The sequence below is a fragment of the Entelurus aequoreus genome, linkage group LG11 (genome assembly GCF_033978785.1).
Source record: "Entelurus aequoreus isolate RoL-2023_Sb linkage group LG11, RoL_Eaeq_v1.1, whole genome shotgun sequence".
In the NCBI taxonomy this organism is placed as follows: Eukaryota; Metazoa; Chordata; class Actinopteri; order Syngnathiformes; family Syngnathidae; genus Entelurus; species Entelurus aequoreus.
Window position 1 is genome coordinate 4,912,012 of NC_084741.1, and position 15,081 is coordinate 4,927,092.

Sequence of the window (15,081 nt, forward strand, 5' to 3'; positions counted from 1 at the left end):
ATACTTACATCATGTATATATTACATGTTATTATGAATGTTACTACATGACATATATACTTACATCATGTATATATTACTTGTTATTATGAATGTTACTACATGACATATATACTTACATCATGTATATATTACATGTTATTATGAATGTTACTACATGACATATATACTTACATCATGTATATATTACATGTTATTATGAATGTTACTACATGACATTAACACTTACATCATGTATATATTACATGTTATTATGAATGTTACTACATGACATTAACACTTACATCATGTATATATTACATGTTATTATGAATGTTACTACATGACATATATACTTACATCATGTATATATTACATGTTATTATGAATTTTACTACATGACATATATACTTACATCATGTATATATTACATGTTATTATGAATGTTACTACATGACATATATACTTACATCATGTATATATTACATGTTATTATGAATGTTACTACATGACATATATACTTACATCATGTATATATTACATGTTATTATGAATGTTACTACATGACATATATACTTACATCATGTATATATTACATGTTATTATGAATGTTACTACATGACATATATACTTACATCATGAATATATTACATGTTATTATGAATGTTACTACATTACATATATACTTACATCATGCATATAAAACCTCAATGAAGGTGTTAGGATGTTTTTCTAGGGTCTCTATAGGCAGAATTGAATGGCTACCATAGGCTCCATTGTAAGCAGATTTTTGATCGCATTTATTTAATATTTAGAATGCATTAAAAAACAATCCATCCATCGTCACATCTTTCATAATGATTGTGAACGATGGGCAAAATTCCCAAAAAGTGCCCTTTAATGTAGAACAATGTGTAACTTAGCTCACTACATCTTCCAAGCAGCTTGACCAACTCTGATCCCAAGCTTGTTTAAACCGTCTGAATTCCACCATCAAAACCACATTATGGGCATCTAGGCTTGCAAAATTCCGGGAATATTCAAAGTTGAAAACTTTCCATGGGAATTAACGGGAATATATGGGAATTAACGGGAATTAATGGGAAATTAATGGGAATGAACATTGAATGCAACATGCTAAATCTTGCAGCATGATTATTAGCTAAAACAACCTGATTTCATGCAAATTCAGTAGAGTTTCAACCCTGCACTGTGCATTCCTCCATCACATGTGCAGTGCATATATTTGATCTATGGTATTTAAGTGTAATAGAGGTGTAATTGCTTGTTACTGCATGACTGTAGACTACTCCAGCAGACTTCCACTCAAACTAGCTAGCTGTTCCTGTACTTGTTCAATGATTTTGGGGCCAATATCTCTAGCTAGCTAGGTTTATGTACCACCACCAGTCTCATAATGAACCCAAAATATTTCTCCGTTAGCCGTGATGCTAATTTTTTTTCTATGTTAAATCCCATTCATTTATGCTAACAACTTTAGCGATCGGAATTGACCTTTTTTGTGATGTGTAAAGTTCAACTAGCAAATACTAAATCAAAAGGTGTAGTTTCCTCCGCTTTCTGTTCTGCTAGCCATTCTGTTGTCGTACAAGAATGTAGCTTATAGTTTGATTTAGCATGCTGATTGACTGTTCATTTATTCATCCAGCCTATTTCTATTCATTTGTCCATCTGTCAAATATTTTTAAAGACTACTCCAATTGTTTAGCTGACTATTTATATCTGTGTGTGGCATTGCATTAGTCTTTTACAAGCTTCTCATCTTATTCTGCAGAATAAGATGGACGGTGTCCAACTTTGAAGAATCAAAAAATGGTCAAAATTTCCAAACTTCCCGAGCTTAATTTACCAGAAACTTTCCACCCCTTTGCAACCCTATGGACAACACACTTCTAATTCACTGTTTTGGAACATCCTTATTTAAAAATGGTGAAAAAGACCATAACATGGGACAATTGCATAGTCTCATGCAAGCGTGTATACACATTCCAAAGATTTAAAGGCCTACTGAAATGAATTTTTTAAATTTAAACGGGAATAGCAGATCCATTCTATGTGTCATACTTGATCATTTCGCGATATTGCCATATTTTTGCTGAAAGGATTTAGTAGAGAACATCGACGATAAAGTTCGCAACTTTTGCTCGCTGATAAAAAAAAGCCTTGCCTGTACCGGAAGTAGCGTGACGTCACAGGAGCTAGTATTCCTCACAATTTTCCTTTGTTTACAATGGAGCGAGAGAGATTCGGAGCGACAAAGCGACGATTACCCCATTAATTTGAGCGAGGATGAAAGATTTGTGGATGAGGAACGTTACAGTGAAGGACTAGAGAGGCAGTGATGGACGTGTCTTTTTTCGCTCTGACCGTAACTTAGGTACAAGCTGGCTCATTGGATTCCACACTCTCTCCTTTTTCTATTGTGGATCACGGATTTGTATTTTAAACCACCTCGGATACTATATCCTCTCGAAAATGAGAGTCGAGCACGCGAAATGGACATTTAAAGTGACTTTTATCTCCACAATACATCGGTGACACACTTAGCTACTGAGCTAACGTGATAGCATCGTTCTCAAATGAAGACAGAAACAAAAGAAATAAACCCCTGACTGGAAGGATAGACAGAAGATCAACAATACTATTAAACCATGGACATGTAACTACACGGTTACATCAACAGCCGTGCTCACCTGCGTTCCAGCGATCGACGGCGCGACGAAGGACACCCATCATCGACGAACCTCTGTAGCATGAGCTAACGTGATAGCATCTGTCTCAAATGCAGATAGAAACAAAATAAAAAAATCCCTGACTGGAAGGATAGACAGAAGATCAACAATACTATTAAACCATGTACATGTAACTACACGGTTAAAAATTCTCAGCCTGGTAAGGCTTAACAATGCTGTTGCTAACGACGCTAAGGCTAATTTAGCAACTTAGCAACCGGACCTCACAGAACTATGATAAAAACATTAGCGCTCCACCTACGCCAGCCAGCCCTCATCTTCCCATCAACAGCCGTGCTCACCTGCGTTCCAGCGATCGACGGCGCGACGAAGGACTTCATCCGTGGGTTTGGCGGCAAGGCGTCTGCTAAGTAAGTAGTCCTTGTTGTGTTGCTGTAAGTATTGTACTTAGCCGCTAATACGCCGATCGATCCCACCTACAACGTTCTTCTTTGCAGCCTCCATTGTTCATTAAACAAATTGCAAAAGATTCACCAACACAGATGTCCAGAATACTGTGGAATTTTGTCGAAGAAAACAAGAGGCTTTTGTATCGGGTCCAATGGGGTCCAACCACTTCCGTGGATTTTGTGACGTCACGCGCATAAATCATATCCAAAGGAGTTTTTCAACCGGAAGTGGCGGGAAATTTAAAATGTCACTTTATAAGTTAACCCGGCCGTATTGGCATGTGTTGCAATGTTAAGATTTCATCATTGATATATAAACTATCAGACTGCGTGGTCGGTAGTAGTGGCTTTCAGTAGGCCTTTAAAGTCACAATAGTTCAAACACTGGAATTGAATAAATGCTTTTTGTAATAAAGTTCAAATATCCTCGAGAAAAATCCCAGCTGCCTTGGATTTTAACTGGTGTTGCTTTTTCATCCCCAGATTTGTTTGACGCAGACTGAGACACGACTTCATAAGACTGGAAAAGTTTAACAGTTACGTCAGGATTTTTCCAAAATCCAACAGCTGGACCACACCTGGACAGCAACAGTTGAGACGGTGGGTGGAGAATGAAAGCTCACTATGGAGCAACTTTGGGTCTCCCATCCCCGGCGTACCACAAGCCAACCGTGTACTCAAGCTATCTTGTGAGCAGTACATCCCACATTCTTCCACTCATCTAGTTGTACCTTTTATTTCATGTTTTTCGAAAATAGCTTTGTTTTGAAGTGTGTTTTAGTGTCCATTATTTGGTAGTCTATAAACATCCAGTCTTGTCCGGGAATAACAATGTCAACTACACAATTGGGGTGAGTTCTACCATGAATTGATTAACGTGGACCCCGACTTAAACAAGTTGAAAAACGTATTCAGGTGTTACCATTTAGTGGTCAATCGTACGGAATATGTACTGTACTGTGCAATCTACTAATAAAAGTTTCAATCAATCAATCAATCAATCTGCAATTTTTAGGCCCTATTCCACTTTTTCTGGAACTTTCCCATTTACCCGAGTAAATAAAGTTCCTTAAGAACTGTTTTTTGTTCCAATTACGTTCATTAGGTCTTCTAAGAATTATTAATATTATGAATAAGAATTACATATTTTTTGTTCCCACGAGCGAGGTGGAACTTTCAAATAGTTCCCCTAGCTATGCTGCTTACCCCTGATTGGTTGGACACAGTTGGGGCGTGTCTAAAAACTTGACTTGCAACTAGGGATGTCCGATAATGGCTTTTTGCCGATATCCGATATTCCGATATTGTCCAACTCTTTAATTACCGATACCGATATCAACCGATACCGATATCAACCGATATATGCAGTCGTGGAATTAACACATTATTATGCCTAATTTGGACAACCAGGTATGGTGAAGATAAGGTACTTTTTTTTAAAAAATTAGTAAAATAAGATAAATAAATAAAAAACATTTTCTTGAATAAAAAAGAAAGTACAACAATATAAAAACAGTTACATAGAAACTAGTAATGAATGAAAATGAGTAAAATTAACTGTTAAAGGTTAGTACTATTAGTGGACCAGCAGCACGCACAATCATGTGTGCTTACGGACTGTATCCCTTGCAGACTGTATTGATATATATTGATATATAATGTAGGAACCAGAATATTAATAACAGAAAGAAACAACCCTTTTGTGTGAATGAGTGTAAATGGGGGAGGGAGGTTTTTTGGGTTGGTGCACTAATTGTAAGTGTATCTTGTGTTTTTTATGTTGATTTAATTAAAAAAAAAAAAAAAAAAAAAAAAAAAAAAACGATACCGATAATAAAAAAACTGATAACGATAATTTCCGATATTACATTTTAACGCATATATCGGCCGATAATATCGGCAGGCCAATATTATCGGACATCTCTACTTGCAACTTTTTCTTGAGTATTTTTGCCACAACATACTTGACAACTGTGAGAATGAGATATTTTTAAGTGTTCTTTCTTAATCCTTAAGTCATGTTTAAAGCGGTTAATATTTTCCCATGTCGTGTGTCGAATTAGCTAACCTCAATGAATCCAAAAATAGCTTCAAATAAGTATATTCTCACTAATAACAAGTGCACTTTTCTTGGTAGAAAAAAAAATAAATGAGACCTTTTTGCTCAATATGTTGAAAAATATTCTTAAAGGAAGTAAATGCTAGTGCCATTATCTTGACATAATGATATGCGCTCGGCATTACATTTCTTGAAACCAGCAAACTTATACTAAAAACTAATTTATTGTTCTTAATGGAAAGGCAACAAGGCAAGCGCTTGTTACTCTCGGGGTCTCCTCTATATATATATATATATATATATATATATATATATATATATATATATATATATATATATATATATATATATATATATATATATATATATATATATATATATATATATATATATATATATATATATATATATATATATATATATATATATATATATATATATATATATATATATATATATATATATATATTATACACTACCGTTCAAAAGTTTGGGGTCACATTGAAATGTCCTTATTTTTGAAGGAAAAGCACTGTACTTTTCAACGAAGATAACTTTAAACTAGTCTTAACTTTAAAGAAATACACTCTATACATTGCTAATGTGGTAAATGACTATTCTAGCTGCAAATGTCTGGTTTTTGGTGCAATATCTACATAGGTGTATAGAGGCCCATTTCCAGCAACTATCACTCCAGTGTTCTAATGGTACAATGTGTTTGCTCATTGGCTCAGAAGGCTAATTGATGATTAGAAAACCCTCGTGCAATCATGTTCACACATCTGAAAACACTTTAGCTCGTTACAGAAGCTACAAAACGGACCTTCCTTTGAGCAGATTGAGTTTCTGGAGCATCACATTTGTGGGGTCAATTAAACGCTCAAAATGGCCAGAAAAAGAGAACTTTCATCTGAAACTCGACAGTCTATTGTTGTTCTTAGAAATGAAGGCTATTCCACAAAATTGTTTGGGTGACCCCAAACTTTTGAACATATATATATATATATATATATATATATATATATATATATATATATATATATATATATATATATATATATATACAGTCTGGCCCCAAGCCAAATTTTGAAGAATTTATCTGAATGTGCATGAACTATTTCTGTTCCAAATTGTTTGAAATGTCAAATGTTTTAAATATTAACTGTTAGTTTACTGTACTGTGCCAACTGTACTACTATATGAGTACCTCTTTTCTATTGTTTCATTGAAAATAAAACAGCAAAGTCCATTTGGCTGTCATCTGTTTTAATTATGAGGCACAATTGTGTCAAAGTCATGATTTTTTTATTTTTGTCATGCTTGAAATAAGAAGTGATGACTTTAAAAAAGTAGTTTTATACTTGCGAGTGTTTGTGACACAGCTTTGCAACAGTTGATATTCTAGTTTCAAGCATGTTTTACTCAATATAGGTCATCAAATCTCAGCAACAAGCTGTAATATCTTACTGAGATCATTTAGGAGCAAAACACTTAAAACAAGTAAAACACTGTAGAATAAAATATGCTTAGTGAGAAAAATGATCTTATCAGACAGAAAATAAGCAAATATCACCCTTATTTGAGATATTTCATCTTACTTAGATTTCAATTTTTACAGAGCCGTAAACTCACCATGAAAGCACTAAAACATACCGGTGTAGTGAGTTTACATTATTCACCCAAGGAACTTTAGTTATTAGAGAGTTCCCGGTCGGACACATCCAGAATTCCCTGTATTTCGACATTAACTGAGGGTCTGAAAAGACCTGGTAAATCCCATGTATCCCATGTGTCTTATGTGTCCTCTCGACGCTATATATCTTATATCTCCATTTGATGCTATGTCGGCGTCGGCTCGTAAATCACACCAGAGGTCCTTTTCATTCCCTTCTCTCTCATGTGTGACCTCTGACCCTGGAGGAGGGGGCTGGGCAGGGTGAAACCTGAGCAGAGACCCTCAGACGCTCTTCAAAAAAAAAAAAAAAAAAAACCCCACCTGACGTGAAAGAAGGGTGAAGCGAAACAGGAGGAGGAACGAGGGGAGGATGGAGCGGAGGAGTGCCGACGGGCTTTACGGGTGAAGACATCCAGGAAGAAGACAAGTTGAGTCTTTATTAAGATGTCAGGGTCAGCTGACCTTGCGTGTAGATTAGAACAAAAGGGCTCAGCCGAAACTGAGGTTTGAACAGCAATAAACCCCCGGGTGCTCAATAGGTGGTCTGTGTTTGGACATAGACTACCTCCGGAAATAAACTGGATGCACAACTTTTCTCCCAAATAAATGTTGTTTTTGTGACATGCACACATTTTCTGCTCTTTACCAAACATTTCTCATGCCTCTAACAACATGTGCTACACTTTTGTTGGTTTCCTTATTTATGTTTTGTCATGTTTGAGTTGAGTTGAGTTTATTTGGAACATCCACACTGCAAAAAGTGAAATCTAAGTAAGATGAAATATCTCAAATAAGGGTGATATTTGCTTATTTTCTGTCTGATAAGATCATTCTTCTCACTAAGCAGATTTTATGTTAGAGGGTTTTACTTGTTTTAAGGGTTTTGGTCCTAAATGATATCAGTAAGATATTACAGCTTGTTGCTGAGATTTGATGACCTATATCAGGGGTCGGCAACCCAAAATGTTGAAAGAGCCATACGGGTGAGGGCCGACATCCGGGCAACTGAGCTACATACGGGTTCTTCGAGCCATAGCAACCAGACTGGCGTTGAAAACAAACCGTTGCCATTACTCTTTAACCTGTCGACCTACGCTGGTTAAACCCGTCATTCTGCCTCCAAAATGCCGAAAAACTGTGTTGTTTTTGGTTGTGCTAACCACAACTGGAAACAGGGAAAACAAAGGTCGTATTTTGTTCTGCCAAAGCGTGATAAAAGCCCACAGAGACGAGACAAATGGCTCGCAGCTTTACACCGGGAAAACGAGGACGGTTCTCACTGGAGTCCCCCAAAGTCCCGGGTCGTGTGTTCGGATCACTTCGTTTCTGGTAAATATAAGGAACAAAAATCCACCTTCTTAACCACAACTTGGCTATACCGTCCGTGCTAATGTTGTACTTGTTGAATTTGTACCTTAGAACTTTCGACAGCTGAAGTTGTTGTTGTACAAAAATAACATGCGGTATATACTATATAGCAGTGGTCCCCAACCTTTTTGTAGCTGCGGACCGGTCAACGCTTGAAAATTTGTCCCACGGACCGGTGGGGGAGGGGGGTATTTAAAAACATATTTTTTATTTTTTATTTTTTTCCCCCATAAAGAAATACAATCATGTGTGCTTACGGACTGTATCCCTGCAGACTGTATTGATCTATATTGATATATAATGTATATATTGTGTTTTTTATGTTGATTTAATAAAAAATTAAAAAAAATTAAAACTTTTTTTTTTTTTTTTTTTTTTAATTTCTTGTGCGGCCCGGTACCAATCGGTCCACGGACCGGTACCGGGCCACGGACCGGTACCGGGCCGCGGCCCGGTGGTTGGGGACCACTGCTATATAGTCTATAGCAGGGGTCACCAACCTTTTTGAAACCAAGAGCTACTTCTTGGGTAGTGATTAATGCGAAGGGCTACCAGTTTGATACACACTTCAATAAATTGCCAGAAATAGCCAATTTGCTCAATTTACCTTTAACTCTATGTTATTATTAATAATTAATGATATTTACACTTAATTGAACGGTTTAAAAGAGGAGAAAACAGGAAAAAAATGACAATTAAATTTTGAAACTGAGTTTATCTTCAATTTCGACTCTTTACAATTCAAAATTCAACCGAAAAAAAGAAGAGAAAAACTAGCTAATTCGAATCTTTTTGAAAAATTTTTTAAAAGAATTTATGGAACATCATTAGTAATTTTTCCTGATTAAGATTAATTTTAGGATTTTGATGACATGTTTTAAATAGGTTAAAATCCAATCTACACTTTGTTAGAATATATAACAAATTGGACCAAGCTATATTTCTAACAAAGACAAATCATTATTTCTTCTAGATTTTCCAGAACAAAATTTTTAAAAGAAATTCAAAAGACTTTGAAATAAGATTTAAATTTGATTCTACAGATTTTCTAGATTTGCCAGAATAACTTTTTTGAATTTTAATCATAATAAGTTTGAAGAAATATTTCACAAATATTCTTCTTCGAAAAAACAAAAGCTAAAATGAAAAATTAAATTAAAATGTATTGATTATTCTTTACAATAAAAAAAAATAATTTACTTGAACATTGATTGAAATTGTCAGGAAAGAAGAGGAAGGAATTTAAAAGGTAAAAAGGTATATGTGTTTGAAAATCCTAAAATCATTTTTAAGGTTGTATTTTTTTCTCTAAAATTGTCTTTCTGAAAGTTAGAAGAAGCAAAGTAAAAAAATTAATGAATTTATTTAAACAAGTGAAGACCAAGTTTTTAAAATATTTTCTTGTATTTTCAAATTCTATTTGAGTTTTGTCTCTCTTAGAATTAAAAATGTCGGGCGAAGCGAGACCAGCTTGCTAGTAAATAAATACAATTAAAAAAATAGAGGCAGCTCACTGGTAAGTGCTGCTATTTGAGCTATTTTTAGAACAGGCCAGCGGGCTACTCATCTGGTCCTTACGGGCTACCTGAAATTAAAAGCCATATTACATGTGTCATGAGATATACATTTAATTAAGAGGACTTAAAGGAAACTAAATGACCTCAAATATAGCTACAAATGAGGCATAATGATGTAATATGTACATATCGCTAGCCTAAATAGCATGTTAGCATCGATTAGCTTGCAGTCATGCAGTGACCAAATATGTCTGATTAGCACTCCACACAAGTCAATAACATCAACAAAACTCACCTTTGTGCACTCATGCACAACGTTGAAAGTGTGGTGGACAAAATGAGACAGAAAAAAAGTGGCATAAAAACACGTCCTAGAAAGTCGGAGAAAGTTATACATTGTAAACAAACTAAGGTGAGTTCAAGGACCGCCAAAATTAGTAGGACAAAACGGCGCTCGCCAAATACTCGAATCAATGAAGCATGTTTAATATAAGCAGTGTGATTTATAACAATTAGGGAGGTTTGTGTCATGTTTGTCCTCCTACAGAAACCATACTAAACAAAAAAATAGATTTTTTTTCCCCTCATCTTTTTCCATTCTTCATACATTTTTGAAAAATCTCCAGAGAGCCACTAGGGCGGCGCTAAAGCCGCGGGTTGCCGACCCCCGACCTATATTGAGTAAAACATGCTTGAAACTAGAATATCAAGTGTTGCAAAGCTGTGTCATCAACACTCACAAGTATAAAACTACTTTTTTAAAGTCATCATTTCTTATTTCAAGCACGAAATAAAAAAATCATGACTTTGACACAATTGTGTCTCATAATTAAAACAGATGACAGCCAAATGGACTTTGCTGTTTTATTTTCAATGAAACAATAGAAAATAGGTACTCATGTAGTAGTACAGTTGGTACAGTACAGTAAACTGACAGTTAATATTTAAACATTTAACATTTTAAACAATTTTGAGCAGAAATAGTTCATGCACATTCAGATAAATTCTTCAAAATTACAATTAAAAAAATGTTGTCCTGGGGCCGGGCTGTATATATGCGCACTAATTGACTGAAAGAGCACGCACTTGGCGCGATGATGTCATGTTATCCATGGAAAAATGCATTTTTAGGCCATATGATTTGCCTGAGCGGCTAGGAGACCCCGAGAGTAACAAGCGCTTGCCTTGTTGCCTTTCCATTAAGAACAATAAATTAGTTTTTAGTATAAGTTTGCTGCTTTCAAGAAATGTATTGTGAACGCATATCATTATGTCAAGATAATATAGGCTGACCATACGTCCTCTTTTCCCCGGACATGTCCTCTTTTGCGGGGGCTGTCCGGGCGGGGTTTCTTAAATGCCTCAAATGTCCGGCATTTTGAGTTAGTGTTGCGTGTATTTTCAATGTACGTTCAGGGTTAAGTTAATAAGGGGTTAAAAAAAAAAAACTGAAGGTGCGCGCACGTAGCAACATTGGTGAGGGAGGGGCAGAGACACAGAGCGAGAGAGCTAGTGAGTGGAGAGAGACATGAGAACAATGCTGAAACGTAAATGCAACTTCACGGATGATTTGCGGGAAAAGTATTTGTGTTTTGGTCCTGGCCGTGACACATGGGAAGCAGAATGTACTGTGTGCAAAGCAGCAACGTATGTATCTGTGGCAAATAAAGATCTACAAGCCCATATGGACACTACAAAGCCCAAAACAGCTGTGCAGGGCGAGAGCTCGTCTGCTGTTTTTTGTTTAAATTTAATTAACTTGTTTTGAGGCATTATTTATGTTTACATTATATACAAGAGGTTATGTTGAATATTTCTACCTCTGCACTTTTTTTTCCAAAACTGTGAATGTTACAGAATATATGTGTGACTTATTTTGTTACACTGTCAACCAGTGTTGGCGTTAACGCACTTTTTGTGTCTTTTTAACGCATTGAAATCAGAAAGGACGCAGATTATAATTTTTTTTTTTTAATTTTTTACCATTTGCGGCCCACAGCTAATGTTTTAAAGGCCCACGGCACATTCTAAAAATACTAAAAAAGCTCTGTTTTCATTTCATAATTCCACAGTATTCTGGACATCTTTTGCAATTTGTTTAATGAACAGTGAAGGCTGCAAAGAAGACAGTTGTAGGTGGGATCGGTGTATTAGCAGCGGACTACAGCAACACAACCAGGAGGACTTTGTTGGAGCGCTAGCCGCGCTAACCGCGCTAGCCGCGCTAGCCGCCGACCTCACCTTGACTTCCTACGTCTCCGGGCCGCCAAACGCATCGGGTGAAGTCCTTCGTCCTTCTGCCGATCGCTGGAGCGCAGGTGAGCACGGGTGTTGATGAGTAGATGAGGGCTGGCTGGCGTAGGTGGAGAGCTAATGTTTTTAGCATAGCTCTGTGAGGTCCCGTTGCTAAGTTGCTAAGTTGCTAAGTTGCTAAGTTAGCTTCAATGGCGTCGTTAGCACAGCATTGTTAACCACGGTTTAATAGTATTGTTGATTTTCTATCTATCCTTCCAGTCAGGGGTTTATTTTTTTGTTTCTATATGCAGTTAAAGCACGATGCTATCACGTTAGCTCGTAGCTAAAGCATTTTGCCGATGTATTGTCGTGGAGATAAAAGGCACTGAATGTCCATTTCGCGTTCTCGACTCTCATTTTCAAGAGGATATAGTATCCCAGGTGGTTTAAAATACAAATCCGTGATCCACAATAGAAAAAGGAGAAAGTGTGGAATCCAATGAGCCAGCTTGTACCTAAGTTACGGTCAGAGCGAAAAAAGATACGTCCATCACTGCCTCTCAAGTCCTTCACTGTAACGTTCCTCATCTACGAATCTTTCATCCTCGCTCAAATTAATGGGGTAATCATCACTTTCTCGGTCCGAATCTCTCTCGCTCCATTGTAAACAACGGGGAATTGTGAGGAATACTAGCTCCTGTGACGTCACGCTACTTCCGGTACAGGCAAGGCTTTTTTTTATCAGCGAGCAAAAGTTGCGAACTTTATCGTCGATTTTCTCTACTAAATCCTTTCAGCAAAAATATGGCAATATCGCGAAATGATCAAGTATGACACATAGAATGGATCTGCTATTCCCGTTTAAATTTTAAAAAAATCATTTCAGTAGGCCTTTAACATTGCAACACATGCCAATACATTATAAAGTGACATTTTAAATTTCCCGCTAAACTTCCGGTTCAAAACGCCTTTGGAGGATGACGTATGCGCGTGACGTCGCGAGGTCCACGGAAGTGTTTGGACCCTTTTGGACACAATACACAGAGCTCTGTTTTCTTCGACAAAATTCCACAGTATTCTGGACATCTGTGTTGGTGAATCTTTTGCAATTTGTTTAATGAACAATGGAGGCTGCGAAGAAGAACGTTGTAGGTGGGATCGGTGTATTAGCGGCTGGCTGTAGCAACACAGGACTTTGTTGGATAGCGGACACTAGCGCCGGCGAACTCACCTTGACTTCCTACGTCTCCGGGCCGCCGACCGCATCGTCGATCGCTGGAACGCAGGTGAGCACGGGTGTTGATGAGCAGATGAGGGCTGGCTGGCGTAGGTGGAGCGCTAATGTTTTTATCATAACTCTGAAAAGGTCCCGTTGTTAAGTTAGCGTCGCTAGCAACAGCATTGCTAGGCTTCGACAGGCGTCGAATACACATTAACCGTGTATTTACATGTCCAGTGTTTGGTTCGGTGTCTCCTGATAGTAGTATTGTTGATCTTCTGTCTATCCTTCCAGTCAGGGATTTATTTATTTGGTTTCTATCTGCATTTGAGACAGATGCTATCACGTTAGCTCATGCTAAGAGCTTCGTCGATGTATTGTCGTGGAGATAAAAGTCACTGTGAATGTCCATTTCGCCTTCTCGACTCTCATTTTCAAGAGGATATAGTATCCGAGGTGGTTTAAAATCCAAATCCGTGATCCACAATAGAAAAAGGAGGGAGTGTGGATTCCAATGAGACAGCTTGTTCCTAAGTTACGGTCAGAGCGAAAAAAGATATCTCTTGAACTGCATTCTAGTCTGTCACTCTAACGTTCCTCATCCACAAATCTTTCATCCTCGCTCAAATTAATGGGGTAATCGTCACTTTCTCGCTCCTAATATCTCTTGCTCCATTGTAAACAACGGGGAATTGTGAGCAGCACTACCGCTTGTGACGTCACGCTACTTCCGGTAGGGGCAAGGTTTTTTTTTATCAGCGAGCAAAAGTTGCGAACTTTATCGTCGATTTTCTCTACTAAATCCTTTCAGCAAAAATATGGCAATATCGCGAAATGATCAAGTATGACACATAGAATGGATCTGCTATTCCCGTTTAAATTTTAAAAAATTCATTTCAGTAGGCCTTTAAACAAGTGGGAAAACTTATTGGGGTGTTACCATTTAGTGGTCAATTGTACGGAATATGTACTGTACTGTGCAATCTACTAATAAAAGTTTCAATCAATCAATCAATCAAAAGTCTTATAAATTGGTGCAACGTTAGCTATTTTCATTTTGATTGGAATGTACCTGTTTGAAATGATAGGTTACTAATATGCATTAATGGTCTCTTCCATAACCTTTTTTATCGTTTCCATATCAATGTTTAGACAAGAAAAAAAATACACCAAAGTGGTATTTTAGTCCTCCAATCCTAATTCTCACACTCGCCTTCCTGTTGCCCTGCTAGCACGCTAACAGGATTAGCCCGCATGTTTATGCGGCGGCCAAATAAAGAAATGAATGTTATTTGTCGTGACAAACTCACCGTTGGGAGGCGGCCGGGTCGAGAGTTCACCCGCCTAATAATCCCCCCGGCGTTTGTTTTCACCTGCTCGGCGCGCCGGCGAGGAGGATTTACTGGAAAGAAGAAGGCAAATGTTGTCAGTGTAAGTAGGTTAAAACAAGAAGTCTCTCGCACGCATTGCGGCGTCCTACATACCAAACGTATCCTTCTAATCGGTGAGGAAAACAGAATAATTTTTACTGGCTAAATATTTTGGTTGAAAAGGAGCCTTTTCATGGCTTTAGCATGGAGGTCAGAGCGAGCGTGCTAACGCTAACGCTAACCTCAGCCACTATCAGCCCTTTAAAGGCCTACTGAAATGATTTTTTTTTATTTAAACGGGAATAGCAGATCCATTCTATGTGTCATACTTGATCATTTCGCGATATTGCCATATTTTTGCTGAAAGGATTTAATAGAGAAAATCGACGATAAAGTTCGCAACTTTTGCTCGCTGATAAAAAAAAAGCCTTGCCTGTAGCGGAAGTAGCGTGACGTCACAGGAGCTAGTATTCCTCACAATTCCCCGTTGTTTACAA

The 15,081-nt window shown here is 37.2% G+C and overlaps 1 long non-coding RNA gene across 1 annotated transcript in view; it reads right to left on the reverse strand.

Moving 5' to 3' along the window:
- Positions 1 to 14,788, reverse strand: part of LOC133659708 (uncharacterized) — a 44,595-nt gene extending 29,807 nt beyond the window's left edge. Inside the window, exons 1-2 of the long non-coding RNA XR_009827705.1 lie at positions 14,699 to 14,788; positions 14,525 to 14,616 (exon numbers count right to left, since the gene is read on the reverse strand). This is a non-coding gene — a long non-coding RNA (uncharacterized LOC133659708). The remainder of the gene's footprint in view (positions 1 to 14,524; positions 14,617 to 14,698) is intronic.
- Between the last annotated feature and the right edge of the window lie 293 nt (positions 14,789 to 15,081).